The sequence below is a fragment of the Apium graveolens genome, chromosome 10 (genome assembly GCF_009905375.1).
Source record: "Apium graveolens cultivar Ventura chromosome 10, ASM990537v1, whole genome shotgun sequence".
NCBI lineage: Eukaryota > Viridiplantae > Streptophyta > Magnoliopsida > Apiales > Apiaceae > Apium > Apium graveolens.
The window spans coordinates 2,652,304-2,674,840 of NC_133656.1; positions in this window are offsets into that span (position 1 = coordinate 2,652,304).

Consider the following 22,537-nt stretch of genomic DNA (forward strand, 5'->3'; position numbering starts at 1 on the left):
TTGCAGGAAGTGTGAAGTCTAGGAAAAAGACTAACAAGGCTGGACCCAAGGAAACTTGGGTACCAAAATCAACTTGATTTGATTTTGTTGTGTGCAGGGAAAAATAGGGAATCTATGGTACTTGGACAGTGGTTGTTCAAGGCACATGACAGGAGATTTCACCCTGCTCACAGAGTTCAAGAAGAGAGCTGGCCCTAGCATTACCTTTGGAGATGACAACAAAGGGTTCACTATGGGATATGTCTTGATTTCAAAGGAAAATGTCATCATTGATGAAGTTGCATTAGTTGATGGTCTCAAACACAATCTATTGAGCATCAGTCAACTATGTGACAGAGGGAATACTGTTTCCTTCAATTCTGAAGCCTGTGTTATCACCAGTAAAAAGGACAACAAAGTGGTTCTAACTGGAGTTAGAAAAGGGAATGTGTACTTGGATGACTTTAACTCTACAGATGCAGAATCAATCACTTGTCTTTTCAGCAAAGCAAGTCAAGATGAAAGTTGGCGATGGCACAAGAAGTTGTCCCATTTGAATTTCAAAACAATGAATGATCTATTCAAAAAAGACTTAGTTAGAGGAATGCCTCTAGTGGAATTCTCAAGGGATGGACTGTGTGATGCTTGTCAGAAAGGAAAGCAAAAGAGAGCATCATTCAGTAAGAAGCTTGAATCAACAATTGATGAACCATTGCAACTGCTACATATGGATCTTTTTGGACCAGTCAATGTATTGTCAATTTTAAGGAAAAGATATTGCCTAGTGATTGTAGATGATTTCTCAAAGTTTTCATGGACCTATTTTCTTGGATCAAAGGATGAAGCTAGTGAAATCATTATCAATCATATCAAGCAAGTCAACAACCATCCAGATTTCAAAGTAAGGAATATCAGGAGTGACAATGGAACTGAGTTCAGGAATTCTACCATGAGGTTGTTCTATGAAGAAAATGGGATCATGCATGAGTTCTCAGCTCCAAGGACTTCACAACAGAATGGTGTGATGGAAAGGAAGAACAGATAACTAATTGAAGCTGCAAGAACAATGCTTGAGGAGTCAAAACTCCCAACATATTTTTGGGCTGAGGCTGTTAACTGTGCATGTTACACTCATAATATTTCTCTAATCAATCAGGAAAAAGGCATGACTCCCTATCAATTGTTCAAGAGAAGAAAACCAACCTTAAACTACCTTCATGTCTTTGGTTGCAAATTCTATATTCTAAGGAACCAACCTGATCACAAAGGCAAGTTTGATGTAAAGGCTGATGAAGGAATATTTGTTGGTTATTCTGCTGGAAAATCATATAGGGTCTACAATCTAAGAACCAATATTGTTATGGAATCTGTGCATGTTGTGTTTGATGATAAAAAGATTGATGGACTAACAGATGAGGGACATCATGAAGGACTCAAATTTGACAATATTGAGATATATTGTGATGATAGTGAAGATGAGAATGATGGAGAAGATACTTCAAAAAGGATTCAAAATCTGCCTTTGGATAATGCACAAAATGCTGCATCAGTTGAAAGTAATAATTCAGCATCCGTTGACAGAAGTAATGCAGCATCCGTTAAAAGACAAAGTGCATCATCCGTTGAAGTACATAATGGAGCATCCGTTGTTCATAGTCCATCAACGGATAATCAATTTACATCATCAGTTGATAGACTCCCAGTTCTTTGCAAAGGACCAATAACTCAGGGGGAGTTTCAACCGATCAACACTCTATCTCACATCATGACAATACTGAGGCAACCTCATCTAGAGGTAATCTACCACCTCAAAGGAAATGGACGAAGAAACATCCTTTTGAACTAATCATTGGTGATGCAACATCTAAGGTGCAAACTAGAAGGGCTACTCAAGATGAATGTCTATACAGTAGTTTTCTATCACAAGAGGAACCTAAGAGAGTGGAAGAAGCTCTATTGGATCCAGATTGGATTTTAGCAATGCAAGAGGAGCTAAACCAATTTGAGAGGAACAAAGTATGGAAGTTGATACCCAAGCCAAAGAACAAGAGTTCTATTGACACAAAATGGGTATTCAGAAACAAGATGGATGAAAATGGCATTGTCATAAGGAATAAAGCTAGATTGGTTGCCAAGGGCTACTCTCAACAAGAGGGAATAGACTTTGATGAGACATTTGCTCATGTTGCAAGACTTGAAGCCATCAGAATTTTTCTAGCCTATGCAGCCCATGCCAATTTCAAAGTCTATCAAATGGATGTCAAGAGTGCATTTTTGAATGGAGAATTGGAGGAAGAAGATTATGTGAGTCAACCTCCAGGGTTTGAAGATCCAAATTTTCCAGACCATGTGTATTATCTGTTGAAAGCACTCTATGGACTAAAGCAAGCACCTAGAGTCTGGTTTGAGACTTTGTCAAAATTTCTCCTAGATAATTACTTCACAAGAGGTACTGTTGACAAAACTCTTTTCTTTAGAAATGTTAATGGCTCTACAATACTTATTCAGATTTATGTAGATGATATTATATTTGGTTCTACAGATGATAAACTTTGTAAAAAGTTTTGTTTTCTAAGTTAATGCAAAGTAAATATGAAATAAGCATGATGGGAGAGCTAACTTATTTTCTTGGTTTACAAGTTAAACAAGTTAGTGGTGGAAATTTCATTAGTCAAACTAAATATATTTATGATCTTTTAAAGAAGTTTGACTTAATGGAATGTTCATCTGCAAAAACTCCCATGGCCACTGCCACTAAGCTTGAATTAAACAAGGATGAAAAGTCTGTGGACATTACAAGCTATAGAGGCATGGTTGGTTCACTTCTATATTTAACTGCCAGTAGACCTGATAGAATGTTTTTTACATGTCTTTGTGCTAGATTTCAAGTTGATCCTAGAGAATCTCACTTAGTTGTTATTAAAAGAATTTTCAGATATCTTAAAGGGACTCCAAATCTAGGAATTTGGTACCCTAGAAAGTCTGGTTTTGATCTAATTGGCTACTCAGATGCAGATTATGCAGGTTGCAAAATAGACAGGAAAAGTACAACTGGCACCTGTCAATTTCTAGGGAACAAACTTGTGTCATGGTTCAGTAAGAAGCAAAATTTTATTTCTACATCAACAGCTGAGGCTGAGTACATTGCTGCTGGTAGTTGCTATGCACAGATATTATGGATGAGGAATCAACTATTTGACTATGGGCTAAATGTTGACAAAATTCCAATATTCTGTGACAACACAAGTGCCATTGCCATTACTGAAAATCCAGTGCAGCATTCAAGAACCAAGCACATTGACATCAAGTACCACTTCATAAGGGAACATGTGATGAATGGTACGGTGGAACTTCATTTTGTTCCAAGTGAAAAACAGATTGCAGACATATTTACCAAGCCACTTGATGAATGAACATTCACAAGATTGGTAAGTGAGCTAGGTATGCTTAATTATTCCTAAATTCATGTCCTAATTGTAATTTGTTTTGTAGCCTGAAATGAATTTATTGCAAGAACAAAGTTGGCTTTAAGTAAAGTTTATTCTATCAATGGATATTCATTATCCGTTGAAAGCCAAAATTGTTCTATCAACGGATGTCCATTATCCGTTGAAAGACAAATACATTTCTGGTATTTTATCCTTCAACGGATAAAACTGTGTTAATCTTCAATGGATAACTGTTTACCTCATCCGTTGAAGTGTCACATCAGTCATTTTGAGTAAGTCACAGCTGTTGATTCTATTTACTTAACCGTTGATACATATATATATACACATTTGTATGTATTTGTATTAAAGGCAGTTTTTAGAATACATACAGTTTTTCTTTTATTCTCAAATGACTATAATTCACTTAAAAATATTGTTTAATCATTCTCTTTATGTTTTAATTTGAGAAAGTATAAAAGCCCCTTTGAATTCTTATTTTCACTTTACCCTTTCTTGCAATTTTCAAAAGCTTTTACTCTCTTTCTCTCCCAAAACTCTCAACTATTCTCTGCAACTTTTACCCACAACAATGGCACCAATAGTAAAGATAATGTTCCAATCTGGGTTTGTCTATGAGAAAAACAATTTCGTAGCTTTGGTGGAAAAGAATGAAGCCCACTCAGATTATCACAAGATGATGGACTTCATCAAAAACTGCAAACTGAGCTATGCAAAGCTGGAAGCCCCAATGATTTACTGTGAGGTAGTTGAGGAAATGTGGACAACTGCTGAGTTCAACCCCACTGATATGACCATCTCTTTCTCTCTCAAAGGTAAGGATTACTGTATTAACTGTGATGATATACAGTCCTGTTTTAAATTACCTGAAAAGAATGCCATGACACCACACACTGATAATGATGTATCTAGCATGTTAGATTTCATAGGCTATTCCCTTGATTCTACTAGTTTAGGCAGTATTAAGAGAAAATGCCTTATGAAAGAATGGAGTTTTCTTAGTGATGCCTTTATCAAGGTTTTCTCTGGGAAAATTAGTAATTTTGATGCAATAACTTCATCTCTTGTTAATATGCTCTATATGCTGGTTTCTGATAGGTACTTTAATTTTAGCAATTATGTTATGCTAGAATTGGGTACTAGGTTAGGTAACAAGGCTAATAGACCTCATAACATCTACTATGCTAGATTTTTTATGTTATTGGCTAACAATGTTGCTGAAGGTTTGGTCATAAATAATGAGAGTAATTGTAATAACCCCAATTTTTGGAAATTTTTGAAACCCTTATGAATAGTGTTTTTGCTGAATGAGAAAAATTTTCATGCCACGCTATGTAGGGGTTCTGTTATTGATCTTATGGAATAATATTAGTACTTTATATGGGATATAATTGTATGTAAAGATCGTCAGAATCCAAATCCGAACACTTTGATTTTTCCCGGAAATCCACTAGATACGGAAAGAATTGAGAAAAAGGTAACAGGATAAAAAGGATTTAAATTAAAGGATTATAAGAGAGGATCATAAAAAGGAATATAATGTAATGAGAAAGGTTAAGGGAACTTAAGTAATAAGATCCCGGGTATGATCCTTCAAACGATAAACGAAAACGAAAGTTAAGCGAACCGTATAACAGATCAGCGGTCATTAGGCAAACAATTAGGAAGTTAAGCAAAAGGATTAGAGGAAGTGATGTCACCCAACCAATGAGAAGAGGACAAGGAAGGGAGGATGACATAGCAATGTGATGTAAGCATGACATAGGGAAGGAGGAGGTGTGGTTGGTTTATAACCACACAAATATAAGGTTATTAAGGTAATTAACCAAAAACAAAACAAAAAACAACCAAGCTAAGCCAAACAAATCAAAAAACACAAAATCATTTCATTCTCATCATCTTGCTCTCGGCTTTTCATCTTTTTCAAGGGCAAGAATTTCAAAAATCAAGTTCCAAGCATTGTTAAATCACAAGGTAATTATCTAAGCTTCCTTGTACATAGATATGGATATGCTATAAGTTTAAGCTCCTAATTCCTTCACAATCTCTTCCAATAAATCAAGGAAGAAGATGGTGAATAGTAACCTTCAAGAAATAACTTTAGTTTTCTTGAATTTTTATGAAAGATTAAGGTTATACAAGCAAGGATCAAGATTCTTTTAGGCATTCAAAGCTCTTGGGTTGTGTTAGGAAGCTTCAAGGAGGTATAAACAACTTTCACCTTTAACTTATAGTTTGAACTTTGAGTTTTGATGAGTTTATGGATGGATTAATGTATATATAGAAATATCCATGTATGTATAACAAGATCCATGTATGTTAGATAGTTTGGTTGGATTTGTGGTGATTTTGGATATGAATCTTGGTTAATGGTTAATGAATCTTAAGTTATGGTTAGTAGATCATGTTTGTGGTTGAATAAGTTGGAAAACCTTGAGATTATGGACTGACTTTGCCTTGATATAAGTTGTGTTTGATGTATTGATGATGGTTGGGTGGTTTGTAGTGAATTGGTAAAGAATTTGGAGTGGTATAAATATTGGTAATCGCGTAAACATAGCCGTCGTAACGTCCGATTTTCTTTAGACTGTTTTGTGCATAACATTAGGACCCGAGGACCCCCTGCTAGATTATGACCACTGCCATGTTTAGATAGCTCATGTTACGAGCTTCGTTTTGATATGTAGTTCGTTCGATTCCGATGCACGGTTTAGGAGAAACGACCGTTTCAAGTAACGGCGTTTCGCGAACGATACTTTTCCCCTCGCCTTACTTTGAAACATAGGTTAAAGACCTTAAAGGACTAATTGAAGTATGAAACATTTATGTAAGGTGTAATAAGCAGTTGGTAAGACATCCGCGAAGGAATCGCTTTAAAACTCGTAAAGGTTAAATTATTAAAAATGGTGGAGCCGAGGGTACCCGAGTGACTTAAGCGAATCAGTGAGCGCAAAACAAGTGTTAAAGTCTAAGTTAGTTAAAGTATAGATTTACAAGTGACTTTGGTTTAATTCCAACTTACTTGTTGTTTATAGGTTACCAGACTCGTCCCGAGCCATTCGTAACCCCAGTCGCCCAGGCAAGTTTTCTACCCGATATACTGTTGTTGTGATGTAAATATATGTATATGCATTATCTTGTGATAGTGCATGATTGTTATTAGCAAATTTTGCGATATATTGGAGTATGCTGATATGGTATATATGCATGTCTGTTTCGTAATCTGGTTATCTATCTGTTGATTTCAATGCTTATAGTTGCATAATACCTATGCTAGAAATAAGCAAGTAGTTGCGTATACCCTTAGTATAGGGGATAAAAGGTGAACATATTTCTAAACCGGGAGTCGATGTTCCCGAGTATATTATATATATATATATATATATATATATATATATATGGATATAGTTTTTAAAACTATGGATCGAATAAGGTTTATTCGATACCTTTATTTTACTTAATTGAATATTAATTTGAGTATTCATTCGAGGGCTTATGACTCAGTTTATTTATTATTTGAATATTATTTGAATATTCATTCGAGGGCTTATGACTCAGTTTATATTATTATTGAATATTACTTGGATATTCATTTGAGGATGTATGACTCCTTTATTTTATGAATATTATTTATAGTATTCATTCGAGGTATTATGACTCCGCTTATTACTTAATAATATTCTTTATTGTATTAAAGAATAAGGTGTCGATAATCAAACTTACTTTTGATTATTCAAATAAAGATATTACTTTCGTATAAGTATATCTTTGATTATTTGCTATTCATTTCAAGTATAAGTTTTAATACTTCTACTTCAATTATTTTATAAAGATTATTCTTTATGGGAATATTATTTAAATAATAATATTCAGACATTTTCTAAATATTCTGGGGACTGATTTACTTCATTAAATCAGCTTCACTCCAAACATTCTTAAAAATGTTTTGCGAGTCTTCAAAATGATTTTTTTAAAAGTTAGAGCGGATCCCAAAACTCATTTTTTTAAGATCCTCCTTTCGAAGGGGATTTAAATACTCGCTCAAAACATGAGGGATCCGGCTCTGTGGTGTGTTTTATATTCGCAACAAGGTTGCTGTTTTGATAAATGAATTGATTACTTACCCAACACTCGGGAAGTAAAATTCTTGGAACAAGTTAATCCATTAACAGGCATCGCCTGGGAAATATCGGTGAGTTCTCTTTTCCAAATAGATACGACTTCTTGGTGGAGCCGTATCAACAAGTTTCTACTTGGGGAAAGTGGGGACGAGCTTTACGTTTCAGAGTCATGGATTTCATCTGAACTAGGAGTGGCGTAAGTGGCCAAGTAGCGCCGGCCCAGCCTTATTATATTGGCCCAAATGGCCTGGAAGTTCCGCTAAGGCGGTCCATTCCTTAGGAGTTCAGTGTTCGGTTGACAAGTAAATCCGACAGGTTCTCCTCTACATGTAGAAAATGGTGGGGTTGTACTACTACGACTGATCATCGTAAGTGGTCTTCCTGGCGCGGCAAACTCCCGTAATGAGTTCATCATCCAATTGGATAATTTCTGCAACACTACCCAGAGCACTTCGATAGAAAGGCTACGGTTGGGCGATTGTTGAGTGTTGGCAGGGTCAAGTTTTCAAAATGATGTTTACATCAAATGAAGTATCTCGTAACTTCATTTTATTTTGATAATATTTTAAAGATTTAATCTATTCAAATCTTGTCTTATAGTCTCATCTATGTGATGAACTTTTGAAGCTAATTATAACTTGAACGGTGGTAGTTCAAGTAGTATTTGGGAAAGATATAAGTATATTGGGGTATCTTGTAACTTCATCTTTTAAACTTATATCTAATTAATAATTGTCTTATGAATGACAAAGATTTTCAGAAAAACGTTGAGACAAGGTTAGATATATGAGATCACCTTGCAACGATTTTTTTTATATACAGTTATACACTGGGACTTGTGTATATTATGCATGGAAGAGGACTTCCAATATTTTGAAAAGTATATATGTATATATATATACTGAATATTTTGCGACTTCATCGCATTAAGATATCAACTTGGTTCATTTCTTTTGACCAAGACTTTCATGAGTACTATGAGAAGGCTCATATATTGTTAATCATTATACATATTATTTTGGTGGGCTTGCTGCTCACCCTTGCTTTCTTCTTTCATCACACAACATCAGATAGACAAGATGAACCGGACCAAGCTCCCGATTCGCAAGAGGTTAGGAGACGTTCCGCAGTTTTCTAGAAGCACTGATGCCGCCATAGCTGAGGTAGGAACTACCAATAGGCTAGGCTTTCAACTTTTGATGTATCAGATTATATATATTTATGAATTGTAATAATGGCAAAGAAATGTAAATTTATTCAGAAACCTGTTTAAGGTGTATTGGCATATAATTGTGGAATAAAATGACTTGTGATTATTTTTGGATATTCATCTCTGAGACTATAACTTGTGGTGTGTGTGTTTATTGTGGGGTCACAGTACAGAGTAGTTGATTATTTATTAAGATTGGGTGTTGTTAAGGGAAATGGAACTCGTGACAACCCGGATCCCCGACCCCGGATTTGGGGGTGTTACAGAAATGGTATCAGAGCTAAGCGTTATAAACCTCAGAGATGATGGGACGTTAAGATAATAAGTTCACTAAGATAATAAGAACTCTTGCCAAGTTCATAGTCGGACTACCTAACGTAGTACTGACAGTTAAAACCCTTATGGGAACCCTTATAAATGTAGCGGTAGAAGCGTAGTTCGTTATCGTATAGAGTAGCGGGACTCCGAACCCTGAGGTTGAGGAGCAACAACGTGATGATGTTTTATTACTAATTGGAGATCGGATTGTGGATCCGATAGAGTGTCCTAATGCAGGACCAGATGATGTTGATATTGAGGATGTAGCGGTTGAGGATGTTGTCCTAGATGGGATTGTTGCTGAGGAGGATCTCGTGGAGGATCCTGACAAGAATGAATAAAGGACCACTGATGAATTGATGACCATGGTTAGGGCAACTCCCAGAGGTAGGATTGGCCGGTCACTACCGGAGGTTCGTTCAAGTTTGTAAAGATAGTAGCCCCTTTAACGCGACTTACTCGTAAAACTGAGAAGTTCGAATGGACAGAGAAATACGAGAACAAATTTTAAGAACCGAAGCAAAGGTTGGTGACGTTCCCTATGTTGGCGTTGCCGGATGGAAAATGAGATTTTGTGAAGTGTAGTGACGCTTCGCATAAGGAATTAGGGTGCTTCTCATACAGCACAGCAAGGTAATCGCGTACGCGTCAAGACAATTAAGGTAATATGAAATTCGATATCCCCGCCCATGAGCTTAGGCTCGTGGCAATAGTTTTACCCTAAAGATTGGAGGCACTACTTGTATGGAGAGAAGTGCGAGAATTACCTAAGCCATAAGTGCTCTAGTACATTTTCACGTAGAAAGAGCTCAACATATGCCAGAGGAGGCAGTTAGAGCTAATCAAGAATAATGATTGGGAGATTCTTTATCATTCGGGGAAAGCCAATGTGGTGGCTGATGCCCTTAGTAAAAAGGAGAGACTCAAGATGATAATGTCTTTGGGAGATTTTATAAGAGATTTTGGAAATAGTAGTGAAGGTAACCGGAGCCGGTACCGAAAGGCTGTTTGAGATTGCAATAGAGACCGAATTATTGGAAAAGAGCATACGGTGCCAGAGAAAGGTGATGAATGAAGGCAGAGAGCCAACAAATAAATATGAGATTAATACCGAGAAAGATGATAAGGGAATAATGAGGTATTCCTATAGAATTTGGGTTCCAAATGTTTAAGAGCTTAAAGATGAAATCTTAGATGAAAGCTAGTTTGAGGAATAAGAGTTAGAGCAAACCCTGAACGTGATAGTCAGGGAGGTTGCCACCAAGACAAAAGGAACCCATAACATGATGAAGTGGAAAATGAGGATTTAAATTATGTAAGATGACCCCAATTATGGGGAGTAGGAAGAAATATTTAGACTGAGGAAACAAAAGTCGAGTAAGGAAAGGAGACCCGAGATGGTACCCCTATACGGCAATTCATGGACCTGTCTAAAGAGGACTTAGACTATTATCCCCAACCACCACCCTGAGGAGACAGTGCGGTGGGAAATTCTTTCATGACCTTTAAGTCGCTAAGCTCTCAGAGTTCCAAGGAACAAGCTGACCCAGTCGAGGCAAGAGCCTGGCTAAAGGAAATAGATGAATCATTTGAGATTCTAAATGATTGACGAATCACAAAAGACTGTTTTTATCACTTACCCTCCTAAGAGAGAGGCCACCCGCCGGTGAAAGGCCAAGGAAGGCACGGAGCAAGAGATTATAATAAACTGATTTAAGTTCAGTCAATTGTTTTCGGGAAAGTAATTCCCAAAGATAAGGAGATAGTGTAAAAGCTTTAGAGCCAGAACAAAGGCAGACGAGTATGATAAATTATGAGTCTAAGTTGTAAAAGTTGTCAAGATTCGTTCTAAAGACACGAATACAGAATGACGGGATGTTTGAAATCAATGCTTAAGTTGTGTTGGTTCATGAAATAATGATAAGAGAAAGGAAAAAAAAACTGAAGTGGAAAGGAATATAAAGGCAATAGAGTTTGAGGAATGATAAAGGAATTGGGTATGAGGAAACCCTAAAGACTCGTAGCAATAGAAATAGAAAAGTATGTAATCGTCAGGATGAGGGTGATTCTCCATGAGTTAAAATTGCTGGTTGAAGGCATAAGAGATACATATATTTTATCCCCTGTAAGTTGGGAGGATTCGAGGAAACCTTGAGGTAATTCGAAGGATAAATAATGAGACGCGGATAGACTGAGGAGACAAGGAAGTAAGAAATTAGGAAAATTAGATGAAGGAAGTGACCTTCAGGAATGTGAAATGTAAGACCGGTGGCTCGATACCCAGAAAGGGAGATTCCAGGTATGAGAGATATCCCAACATTGAGATGACTGTTGGGATAAACAACAAAAGTAAATAAGGAATTATTAAGAAGAAGTTCACGTTGAACACGACCAATATCTTCCAGAACATCCTTGTTATCATTACCAAATTAGGCAAGAAAAGCGGATAACCGTTGTTATCTTTTGGAGGCCATATTGATTGACCTCATTTTGAATACAAATGTTATTGTGAAATTAGGCATATACTATTGAGGTGGGAATGATTGAATAAGACACCCTTATCAGGGATATATGACTTTATTTATCCATGGAAGGATGCAGGTACCTTTTAAAGGTGGAATTAAGGATAGAACATCGGTAACTTAAAATGAATCCTTGGGGAATGCATAAAGGTTGGCATTTCACCCTTAATAGGGACAGTATAAGTTTTGACAGTATGATTGGGAAAGGGTTAAGGTAGCAACAACCTTTAAGAATCAGTGGAGAAATTTTTCAGAAGTATATAGACAATGGTTCTAGTATTAGTAAATGGTATTTTGATATGCCCTGTATCTAGGGAATACAGGAGGAACGATTGAAGGATAACCTTAGAGGTTTTACAAGGAGAAAGGTAATATTCAAAATTCTCAAGAATAGAAATGTTGATAAAGGAAATATGACGTAATTATAATGATGCCAAGTAGGGCACGTGTTAAACCACGAGAAAGTATGGATCGAACCAGTAAAGGTCGAAATTATTCAGGGCAATTAAGACTTAAGATAAAAGATGTTCTAAGTATGATTGAGAGTCAGTCGTGACAGTGATTAACCTCTAAAGACTGAGGCAATAACTTATGGAAAAATGGTGATATTTTTTTTTTTTTACTCATCAGATTTTAAGGAATATATCTTCACAAAAGCAGTGATTGAAATAAGGTAGAAAATTTATTTGGAGGTGGTTAAAATGACATTGACTGTAAGGAAATTTTAATATCAGGAAAGGCCAAAGAGGTGGCCGACACTTTAAAGGTAAGAGGATAATTATAGGCGCTTGTGCCAGAGGAATACAGTGATGATGGTTAAAACTGTGAAGGTTGTATTATGGTTTGGAATATTGACATTCCTTCTGATGACTGTGCAATATCCAACCGTAATAGTAGTTGGTAAAAGTTTAATTCGTGTAATCGCCAATGAACGGGCTATCTATCTTAGAAGGTCCTATCTTGAGATAAGCCAGGACCATGTTTCAAAAAGGACTAGACGAAGCTTTGAGCTAAGTCTTCTATTTAAGGCATATGATTAAGAATGGTATTAACCTGCTATCGTTGCTTTGATTGAAACTCTTCTGCAATTTTATCTGCTTCATGTCATGAAAGTACGTCAGAGTTTGGAGTGTTCTTCATGAATTGTGATTGGTGGTTATGTTAACTCCTTAGGAGAATTTAATACGACATGTATAGACTCCGTATGGTTAGATATTAAGATTTTATGGAAAAATGAATGACGACAGTAGGTCAGTGGTGGACCATGGTAAAGCAGCAATGATTCTGCGAGTATTGAGCTGATTACAACCGTGAGAGTTGTATTGGAATGGGTGTTGAGATTGAGTACCACTAATCGGGTTGTGGTAGTGTATAAGTTATCATTGATAGACTAATTAAGTAGAGTATCTACCTATTGTATATTTATTCTTTCTTATCAATAGAGAGTCGTATTATTATACGAGGAAGGTTGTGGTGCAAGCATAGAATTCTAGTAACGATGATGTATAGAATGAGATCCCAGATTCGATTTTTGATGTCGAGGGTGTTTCAAAGGTGATTGTGTATAAGCTCGAGGAAGAGTGTGGGTCCATAGAATGATGGATGGGATAGCGAAAATATTTAGGCATGGGAAATACGAGGCTATAATGCTTAATGTTGATTTATATACGTATATGATTTGTTCTCCTATGACAAACCTCTATAGTTCAGAGGTAGGTTCCAAGCCAGATATTTTGTGGCAGTATATTTTTTTTCATATATACAATTCTCTTCAATCCGTTCTTTTCTCTTCTTTTCATTTCATGTAAGCTGAGAAGAACAACCCTTCCAGAAAGGGGAGGTATTGCCGAATGACTATCTATCTCTGTGATAGAAGCCTAGTAGGATACTAGCTATTGTTTAATTGCTTGTCAAGTACTAAAGGCTGGCCACCTTCTGTACTAACTATGCGATATAACAAGTGTTCATGATCATAGTGATCTCTCAACAAATTCCTTTACTTCTATTTTGATTGATCAAATTTTGGAAAATAGAAACAACTGAAAAAGGAGTAATAAAGTGGTGGTAGTATGCGGAATGGGAACACATTCGTGATACTAAGGTTGACGTGGTTATTAAAAGGTTATAGAATGCTAACGAGCAAAAGTATAACCAGTATAATATTAGGAACGGAAGGTGATAGCAATTACGAACTGGAAAAGAATGGGTATTGAGAAGCAAAAGCTATAATGATTAGAAGCTATGATGAGAGTCTGTGTAATATACTTGAAAGAATTTGGAATGATCACTTAACGCGGATTAAGTTATCTTACGACAATAGATCATATGTCATTATCGAGATGTCGCCTTATGAGATCCTTGAGGGAAGACAATGTCGATCTCCCTTATGTTAGAATGAAGTTGTAGAGCGCAAGATGCTCAGACCCGCAGTAGTCCAAAGGACCAAGGATATGATAGATCTAATCAGAGGACGGCTGGTAGTAGCCCAAGATGGACATGATAAGTATGTTGATTTGACACGAAAGGATAAAGAGTATGAAATAGGGGACCTAGTAATGTTATAGGTATCCCTTGGAAAGGATTGATGAGGTTCGGAAAGAAAGGAAAGCTAAGCCTACAATTTGTTGGACCCTTGGATATAGTAAGACGTTTGGGAAGTTAGCATATGAGCTAGCCCTAACCCCGAACATGTAGCAGGTCGTAACGTGTTTCACGTATTAATGTTAAGGAAGTGTAATTCGGATGCCAGATAAATAGGGGCATATGAGCGCATAGACATGTAACCAGACATAACCTATATGGAGCAACCAGGAAGGGTATAGATTAAGAAGGAACGAGTGTTTAGGAGAAGGGTTATCAAACTAGTAAGAGTTTGATGGTAGAACCACAATGTGGGAAAATTGACTTGAGAGTTAGAAAGTGCAATATTAAGAAGGTACCCCTATTCATTTCTATCTGATTCCGGGACGGAATCCTTTTAAGGAGGGGAGACTGTAATAACCCCAATTTTTGGAAATTTTTGAAACCCTTATGAATAGTGTTTTTGCTGAATGAGAAAAATTTTCATGCCACGCTATGTAGGGGTTCTGTTATTGATCTTATGGAATAATATTAGTACTTTATATGGGATATAATTGTATGTAAAGATCGTCAGAATCCAAATCCGAACACTTTGATTTTTCCCGGAAATCCACTAGATACGGAAAGAATTGAGAAAAAGGTAACAGGATAAAAAGGATTTAAATTAAAGGATTATAAGAGAGGATCATAAAAAGGAATATAATGTAATGAGAAAGGTTAAGGGAACTTAAGTAATAAGATCCCGGGTATGATCCTTCAAACGATAAACGAAAACGAAAGTTAAGCGAACCGTATAACAGATCAGCGGTCATTAGGCAAACAATTAGGAAGTTAAGCAAAAGGATTAGAGGAAGTGATGTCACCCAACCAATGAGAAGAGGACAAGGAAGGGAGGATGACATAGCAATGTGATGTAAGCATGACATAGGGAAGGAGGAGGTGTGGTTGGTTTATAACCACACAAATATAAGGTTATTAAGGTAATTAACCAAAAACAAAACAAAAAACAACCAAGCTAAGCCAAACAAATCAAAAAACACAAAATCATTTCATTCTCATCATCTTGCTCTCGGCTTTTCATCTTTTTCAAGGGCAAGAATTTCAAAAATCAAGTTCCAAGCATTGTTAAATCACAAGGTAATTATCTAAGCTTCCTTGTACATAGATATGGATATGCTATAAGTTTAAGCTCCTAATTCCTTCACAATCTCTTCCAATAAATCAAGGAAGAAGATGGTGAATAGTAACCTTCAAGAAATAACTTTAGTTTTCTTGAATTTTTATGAAAGATTAAGGTTATACAAGCAAGGATCAAGATTCTTTTAGGCATTCAAAGCTCTTGGGTTGTGTTAGGAAGCTTCAAGGAGGTATAAACAACTTTCACCTTTAACTTATAGTTTGAACTTTGAGTTTTGATGAGTTTATGGATGGATTAATGTATATATAGAAATATCCATGTATGTATAACAAGATCCATGTATGTTAGATAGTTTGGTTGGATTTGTGGTGATTTTGGATATGAATCTTGGTTAATGGTTAATGAATCTTAAGTTATGGTTAGTAGATCATGTTTGTGGTTGAATAAGTTGGAAAACCTTGAGATTATGGACTGACTTTGCCTTGATATAAGTTGTGTTTGATGTATTGATGATGGTTGGGTGGTTTGTAGTGAATTGGTAAAGAATTTGGAGTGGTATAAATATTGGTAATCGCGTAAACATAGCCGTCGTAACGTCCGATTTTCTTTAGACTGTTTTGTGCATAACATTAGGACCCGAGGACCCCCTGCTAGATTATGACCACTGCCATGTTTAGATAGCTCATGTTACGAGCTTCGTTTTGATATGTAGTTCGTTCGATTCCGATGCACGGTTTAGGAGAAACGACCGTTTCAAGTAACGGCGTTTCGCGAACGATACTTTTCCCCTCGCCTTACTTTGAAACATAGGTTAAAGACCTTAAAGGACTAATTGAAGTATGAAACATTTATGTAAGGTGTAATAAGCAGTTGGTAAGACATCCGCGAAGGAATCGCTTTAAAACTCGTAAAGGTTAAATTATTAAAAATGGTGGAGCCGAGGGTACCCGAGTGACTTAAGCGAATCAGTGAGCGCAAAACAAGCGTTAAAGTCTAAGTTAGTTAAAGTATAGATTTACAAGTGACTTTGGTTTAATTCCAACTTACTTGTTGTTTATAGGTTACCAGACTCGTCCCGAGCCATTCGTAACCCCAGTCGCCCAGGCAAGTTTTCTACCCGATATACTGTTGTTGTGATGTAAATATATGTATATGCATTATCTTGTGATAGTGCATGATTGTTATTAGCAAATTTTGCGATATATTGGAGTATGCTGATATGGTATATATGCATGTCTGTTTCGTAATCTGGTTATCTATCTGTTGATTTCAATGCTTATAGTTGCATAATACCTATGCTAGAAATAAGCAAGTAGTTGCGTATACCCTTAGTATAGGGGATAAAAGGTGAACATATTTCTAAACCGGGAGTCGATGTTCCCGAGTATATTATATATATATATATATATATATATATATATATGGATATAGTTTTTAAAACTATGGATCGAATAAGGTTTATTCGATACCTTTATTTTACTTAATTGAATATTAATTTGAGTATTCATTCGAGGGCTTATGACTCAGTTTATTTATTATTTGAATATTATTTGAATATTCATTCGAGGGCTTATGACTCAGTTTATATTATTATTGAATATTACTTGGATATTCATTTGAGGATGTATGACTCCTTTATTTTATGAATATTATTTATAGTATTCATTCGAGGTATTATGACTCCGCTTATTACTTAATAATATTCTTTATTGTATTAAAGAATAAGGTGTCGATAATCAAACTTACTTTTGATTATTCAAATAAAGATATTACTTTCGTATAAGTATATCTTTGATTATTTGCTATTCATTTCAAGTATAAGTTTTAATACTTCTACTTCAATTATTTTATAAAGATTATTCTTTATGGGAATATTATTTAAATAATAATATTCAGACATTTTCTAAATATTCTGGGGACTGATTTACTTCATTAAATCAGCTTCACTCCAAACATTCTTAAAAATGTTTTGCGAGTCTTCAAAATGATTTTTTTAAAAGTTAGAGCGGATCCCAAAACTCATTTTTTTAAGATCCTCCTTTCGAAGGGGATTTAAATACTCGCTCAAAACATGAGGGATCCGGCTCTGTGGTGTGTTTTATATTCGCAACAAGGTTGCTGTTTTGATAAATGAATTGATTACTTACCCAACACTCGGGAAGTAAAATTCTTGGAACAAGTTAATCCATTAACAGGCATCGCCTGGGAAATATCGGTGAGTTCTCTTTTCCAAATAGATACGACTTCTTGGTGGAGCCGTATCAACAAGTTTCTACTTGGGGAAAGTGGGGACGAGCTTTACGTTTCAGAGTCATGGATTTCATCTGAACTAGGAGTGGCGTAAGTGGCCAAGTAGCGCCGGCCCAGCCTTATTATATTGGCCCAAATGGCCTGGAAGTTCCGCTAAGGCGGTCCATTCCTTAGGAGTTCAGTGTTCGGTTGACAAGTAAATCCGACAGGTTCTCCTCTACATGTAGAAAATGGTGGGGTTGTACTACTACGACTGATCATCGTAAGTGGTCTTCCTGGCGCGGCAAACTCCCGTAATGAGTTCATCATCCAATTGGATAATTTCTGCAACACTACCCAGAGCACTTCGATAGAAAGGCTACGGTTGGGCGATTGTTGAGTGTTGGCAGGGTCAAGTTTTCAAAATGATGTTTACATCAAATGAAGTATCTCGTAACTTCATTTTATTTTGATAATATTTTAAAGATTTAATCTATTCAAATCTTGTCTTATAGTCTCATCTATGTGATGAACTTTTGAAGCTAATTATAACTTGAACGGTGGTAGTTCAAGTAGTATTTGGGAAAGATATAAGTATATTGGGGTATCTTGTAACTTCATCTTTTAAACTTATATCTAATTAATAATTGTCTTATGAATGACAAAGATTTTCAGAAAAACGTTGAGACAAGGTTAGATATATGAGATCACCTTGCAACGATTTTTTTTATATACAGTTATACACTGGGACTTGTGTATATTATGCATGGAAGAGGACTTCCAATATTTTGAAAAGTATATATGTATATATATATACTGAATATTTTGCGACTTCATCGCATTAAGATATCAACTTGGTTCATTTCTTTTGACCAAGACTTTCATGAGTACTATGAGAAGGCTCATATATTGTTAATCATTATACATATTATTTTGGTGGGCTTGCTGCTCACCCTTGCTTTCTTCTTTCATCACACAACATCAGATAGACAAGATGAACCGGACCAAGCTCCCGATTCGCAAGAGGTTAGGAGACGTTCCGCAGTTTTCTAGAAGCACTGATGCCGCCATAGCTGAGGTAGGAACTACCAATAGGCTAGGCTTTCAACTTTTGATGTATCAGATTATATATATTTATGAATTGTAATAATGGCAAAGAAATGTAAATTTATTCAGAAACCTGTTTAAGGTGTATTGGCATATAATTGTGGAATAAAACGACTTGTGATTATTTTTGGATATTCATCTCTGAGACTATAACTTGTGGTGTGTGTGTTTATTGTGGGGTCACAGTACAGAGTAGTTGATTATTTATTAAGATTGGGTGTTGTTAAGGGAAATGGAACTCGTGACAACCCGGATCCCCGACCCCGGATTTGGGGGTGTTACAGTAATAAACTCAAATGCTGGGCATAAGAAAAGAGGGTCCTTGCAGACCTTTTAAGGATTAACCTCAACAGTAAGGTGCCATTGGTATACTTACCAATCATGGATGCACCTCAGGTAAGTGAGGTAAATACTTCTTCAACTCCTACTACTTCCAACCCCATCATTTCTTTGCCTTCAAGTGTGGCCATGTAATCTGTGTTAATGTCCCAACAGGTTCCTACCAAGGCCACCAAACCTAAAGTTTCAAAATCCAAGTCAAAGAAAGCCACCTCTGTTGTCTCTCCAAAGACAACAGTTGTAACACCTACCATAAACTTTGAGGGGAGTGTACAGGGTGTTAGTGGTGAGGGGAGGGGTGAACATCAAGAAAACCCCCAGAATAAGGTAGGAGAGGTGAGTGGTACCCAAGAGACAATAGTTGTAACACCTACCATAAACTTTGAGGGGAGTGTACAGGGTGTTAGTGGTGAGGGGAGGGGTGAACATCAAGAAAACCCCCAGAATAAGGTAGGAGAGGTGAGTGGTACCCAAGCTAGCCAAGCCACAGTTTCTCAAATGACTGTGGTGGTTGAAAAGGATTCAAACTCATCCCTAGTTGCATCCTCCCAAAAGGGTGCAACTATTGAAAATAGTCCCTAACCAGGACACAGAACAAAAGAGGGAGGGACATTGAAGCCACACACTCACCTGTAAAAGCCTTCACAAGAAGAAAGAGGGTCAAAACCCTAGTTTCCACACAGGGTGCACACACTGCACAGATACGACCACCTGTATCTATGCCTTCTCAAATTCATCTTGATGTGACTCCAACAAATGTGGAGTCACAACCCCATTCTCTCAAAATTGACACACATCAATCACCAAATTCTCCATCACCATCTCTGGATGTGGACATGATATTCACATCAATTCGTGATTCTCCCTCTTTACAACTCAGGGAGGAGCCCCACTAAAATACTAGTGATCATCATCATTTAGATGATTTCTTGGATCATCAGCCAATTCTTTCAGACTTAGTTGAAGAATCCGTGTCACCTAAATTAAAATCAATCCACATAGATTCAATAATTATGTCACTTTCAATTTCCACTTCTTTTCCTTCTTCAACGGATATTCCTCATCCAGATCTTCAATAGGAAGAACCTCCCCCCCAACTCCATCTGCCCTCAAAGAGGCCATATAACAGCTTCTAGCCATTTTTAGTCTCCTCTCTCTTCTCCGATCCCATCCCGGGTAGAAAACTTCATAACTGAATGGTAGGAAGAAAGGACTGCCTTGAAGGCGTGTATCCCTGTTCTTCCCATGATAGCGTTGTAAGTCGAACTAGCCTTCACCACCACAAAGTCCAACATCTGAGTTGCTTGCCTTGGTTCCTGTCCTATGGTTGTTGGCAACTTGATTATCCCCTCTACGGGGCACTCCACTCCCAAAAATCCATATATTGGCATGTCGGTTGGGGTCAATTGGGAGTCATTATATCCCATCCTCAAAAAGGTGTCATGGAGCAAGATATCCACTGAAGCACCATTATCCACAAGGAACCTTCTCACTGGGTTGTTCCCTATTATCGGGGTTATAACCAACGGGTCGTCATGGGGAAATTTCATACCCTCCAGATCAGAATCATCAAAAGACATTGTTACTCCTGTCCTGGCCTCTTCGGGGCCTCCCCAACAATATGCATAACTTCTCGGGCATACGCTTTCCTGGAGTTCTTGGATAACCCAGCAGCGGTTGGTCCTCCAAAGATTGTGTTTATCACAGGCCCTCGGGGTCGTGGTCCTTCGAAGATTGTATTTATCACCGGTCCCCTAGGCTGGGGATTTCGCCCCTGATCATCTTGGTCCCTCCTACGATCTTCAAAGTTCTTTCTTCCATTGTTATTCCTATCCCCTCTATCTCCAGTGTATTTGTTCAATCTTCCTTTTCGAATGAGGAACTCAATTTCATCTTTCAGTTGTCTACACTCATCGGTGTCATGACCGACATCTTTGTGAAATCTGCAATACTTGCTCTTATCTAGCTTGGCAAGATCAGCCTTCAAGGGCTTAGGCCAACTAATATCTTGATCTTTCTCGATTTCCATCAAGATCTGGCTTCTAGGAGCATTCAGCTTAGCGTATTCAGTGAACTTTTGCCTAGGTCCTCCCTTCTTGGGGGTTGAATCAGGGTTTGGCTCGGTTCTAGGATACTTGTCCTTAGCGATATATTCCAGGTCAGTTTTCCGCTTCTTGCCTCCACTGGGCTCATTACTCACTACGGTCTCCCTCATGCTCTTTTCCACCTTGATGTACTTCCCGGCTCTATCTTGGAGCTGCAACATGCTTTCAGGGGGGTGTTTTGCCAAAGACATCTTAAAGAATTCATCCCTAATTCCCTGCTGCAGTGCTATCATGGCTACCTTGTCATCAAGGTCCGGGACTTTCAAAGCCTCCTTTGTGAAACGATTCAGGTATTCTCTCAAGGATTCCTTTGCTCCCTGTATAATGCTCATGGGGGATGCTGAACTTTTCTCATGCACTCTCCCACTAATAAACTGTTTAATAAAAGCCTGACTTAATTTCTCTGAATGTCCCAATAGAGTTTGGAGGCAAACGACTATACCACCTTTGAGCCATACCCGACAGGGTTTGAAGAAAAGCCCGACACTTAATAGCATCATTGTAATAACCCCAAAATTTTGAACTTTTTGTAACCCTTATGAATAGTGTTTTTGCTGATATTGCTGAATAAGAAAACTTTTCATGCCACACTATGTAGGGGTTCTTTTATGGATATTCTGAGATTTTATTGGTACTCTATATGATATATAAGTGTATGTGTTATGGATTAAAACTACTATATATAATTGCTGTATTTAATACTAAGGAACGTGAGCTTCGAGGCTCGATTTGACTGCTCTTGTGTTTCGTGACTCAATCTGCCTTAACAAGATGCCTACGTACCTTGCTGATTGCCAAGGATCAAGTCAAAAAACGTAGTTCTTGTTTGTGGGGTGAGGCCCCTTATATAGATATGGGAGTCCTTGAATTGGACTTGGTATAGGAGACTTGGTGGACAAGCCTCTGAATTAGGATAGACTTAGGAGTCCTAGGAAGTAGGAAGCTGATTCCTTATCCTTTTAGGTCCCCTTGAGGCTAATCTATAAGGATTTATATCCTTATCGGGACTCTTCTCAATAGCTGATTTTTCCCTTATTAATTAATTACGAAATTAATTAATAATCAGGGCTTTTGGGCCTTTTTTTATTCCACTAGGCCTGATCTGGTCCATCAGGCTTAACCTTTCTGGTCTGAATATTATACATCTTATTATTGGGCCTAGCAGCCCATTAATTATAAAATCAGGACTTATTTATCCCTATCATTTGCCCCCCAACTTTTGGGAAACATTGATTAGGTTTCGCAGAAGTTAAGTCTATTCATTCCCTTACAGGGTTTCGTTCTTGCGTAAAGTGTGGAGCGACCTACACGTTTACAACGAGTTTTTCCTTTTATTCAGGAATTATTTTGATTTCCTGGAATTTTTTCCCTTATTTCCGGGATTTTTTCCCTAATTTCTGGATTTTTCCCTAATTTTTCTGGGATTTTTCCTCATTTTCT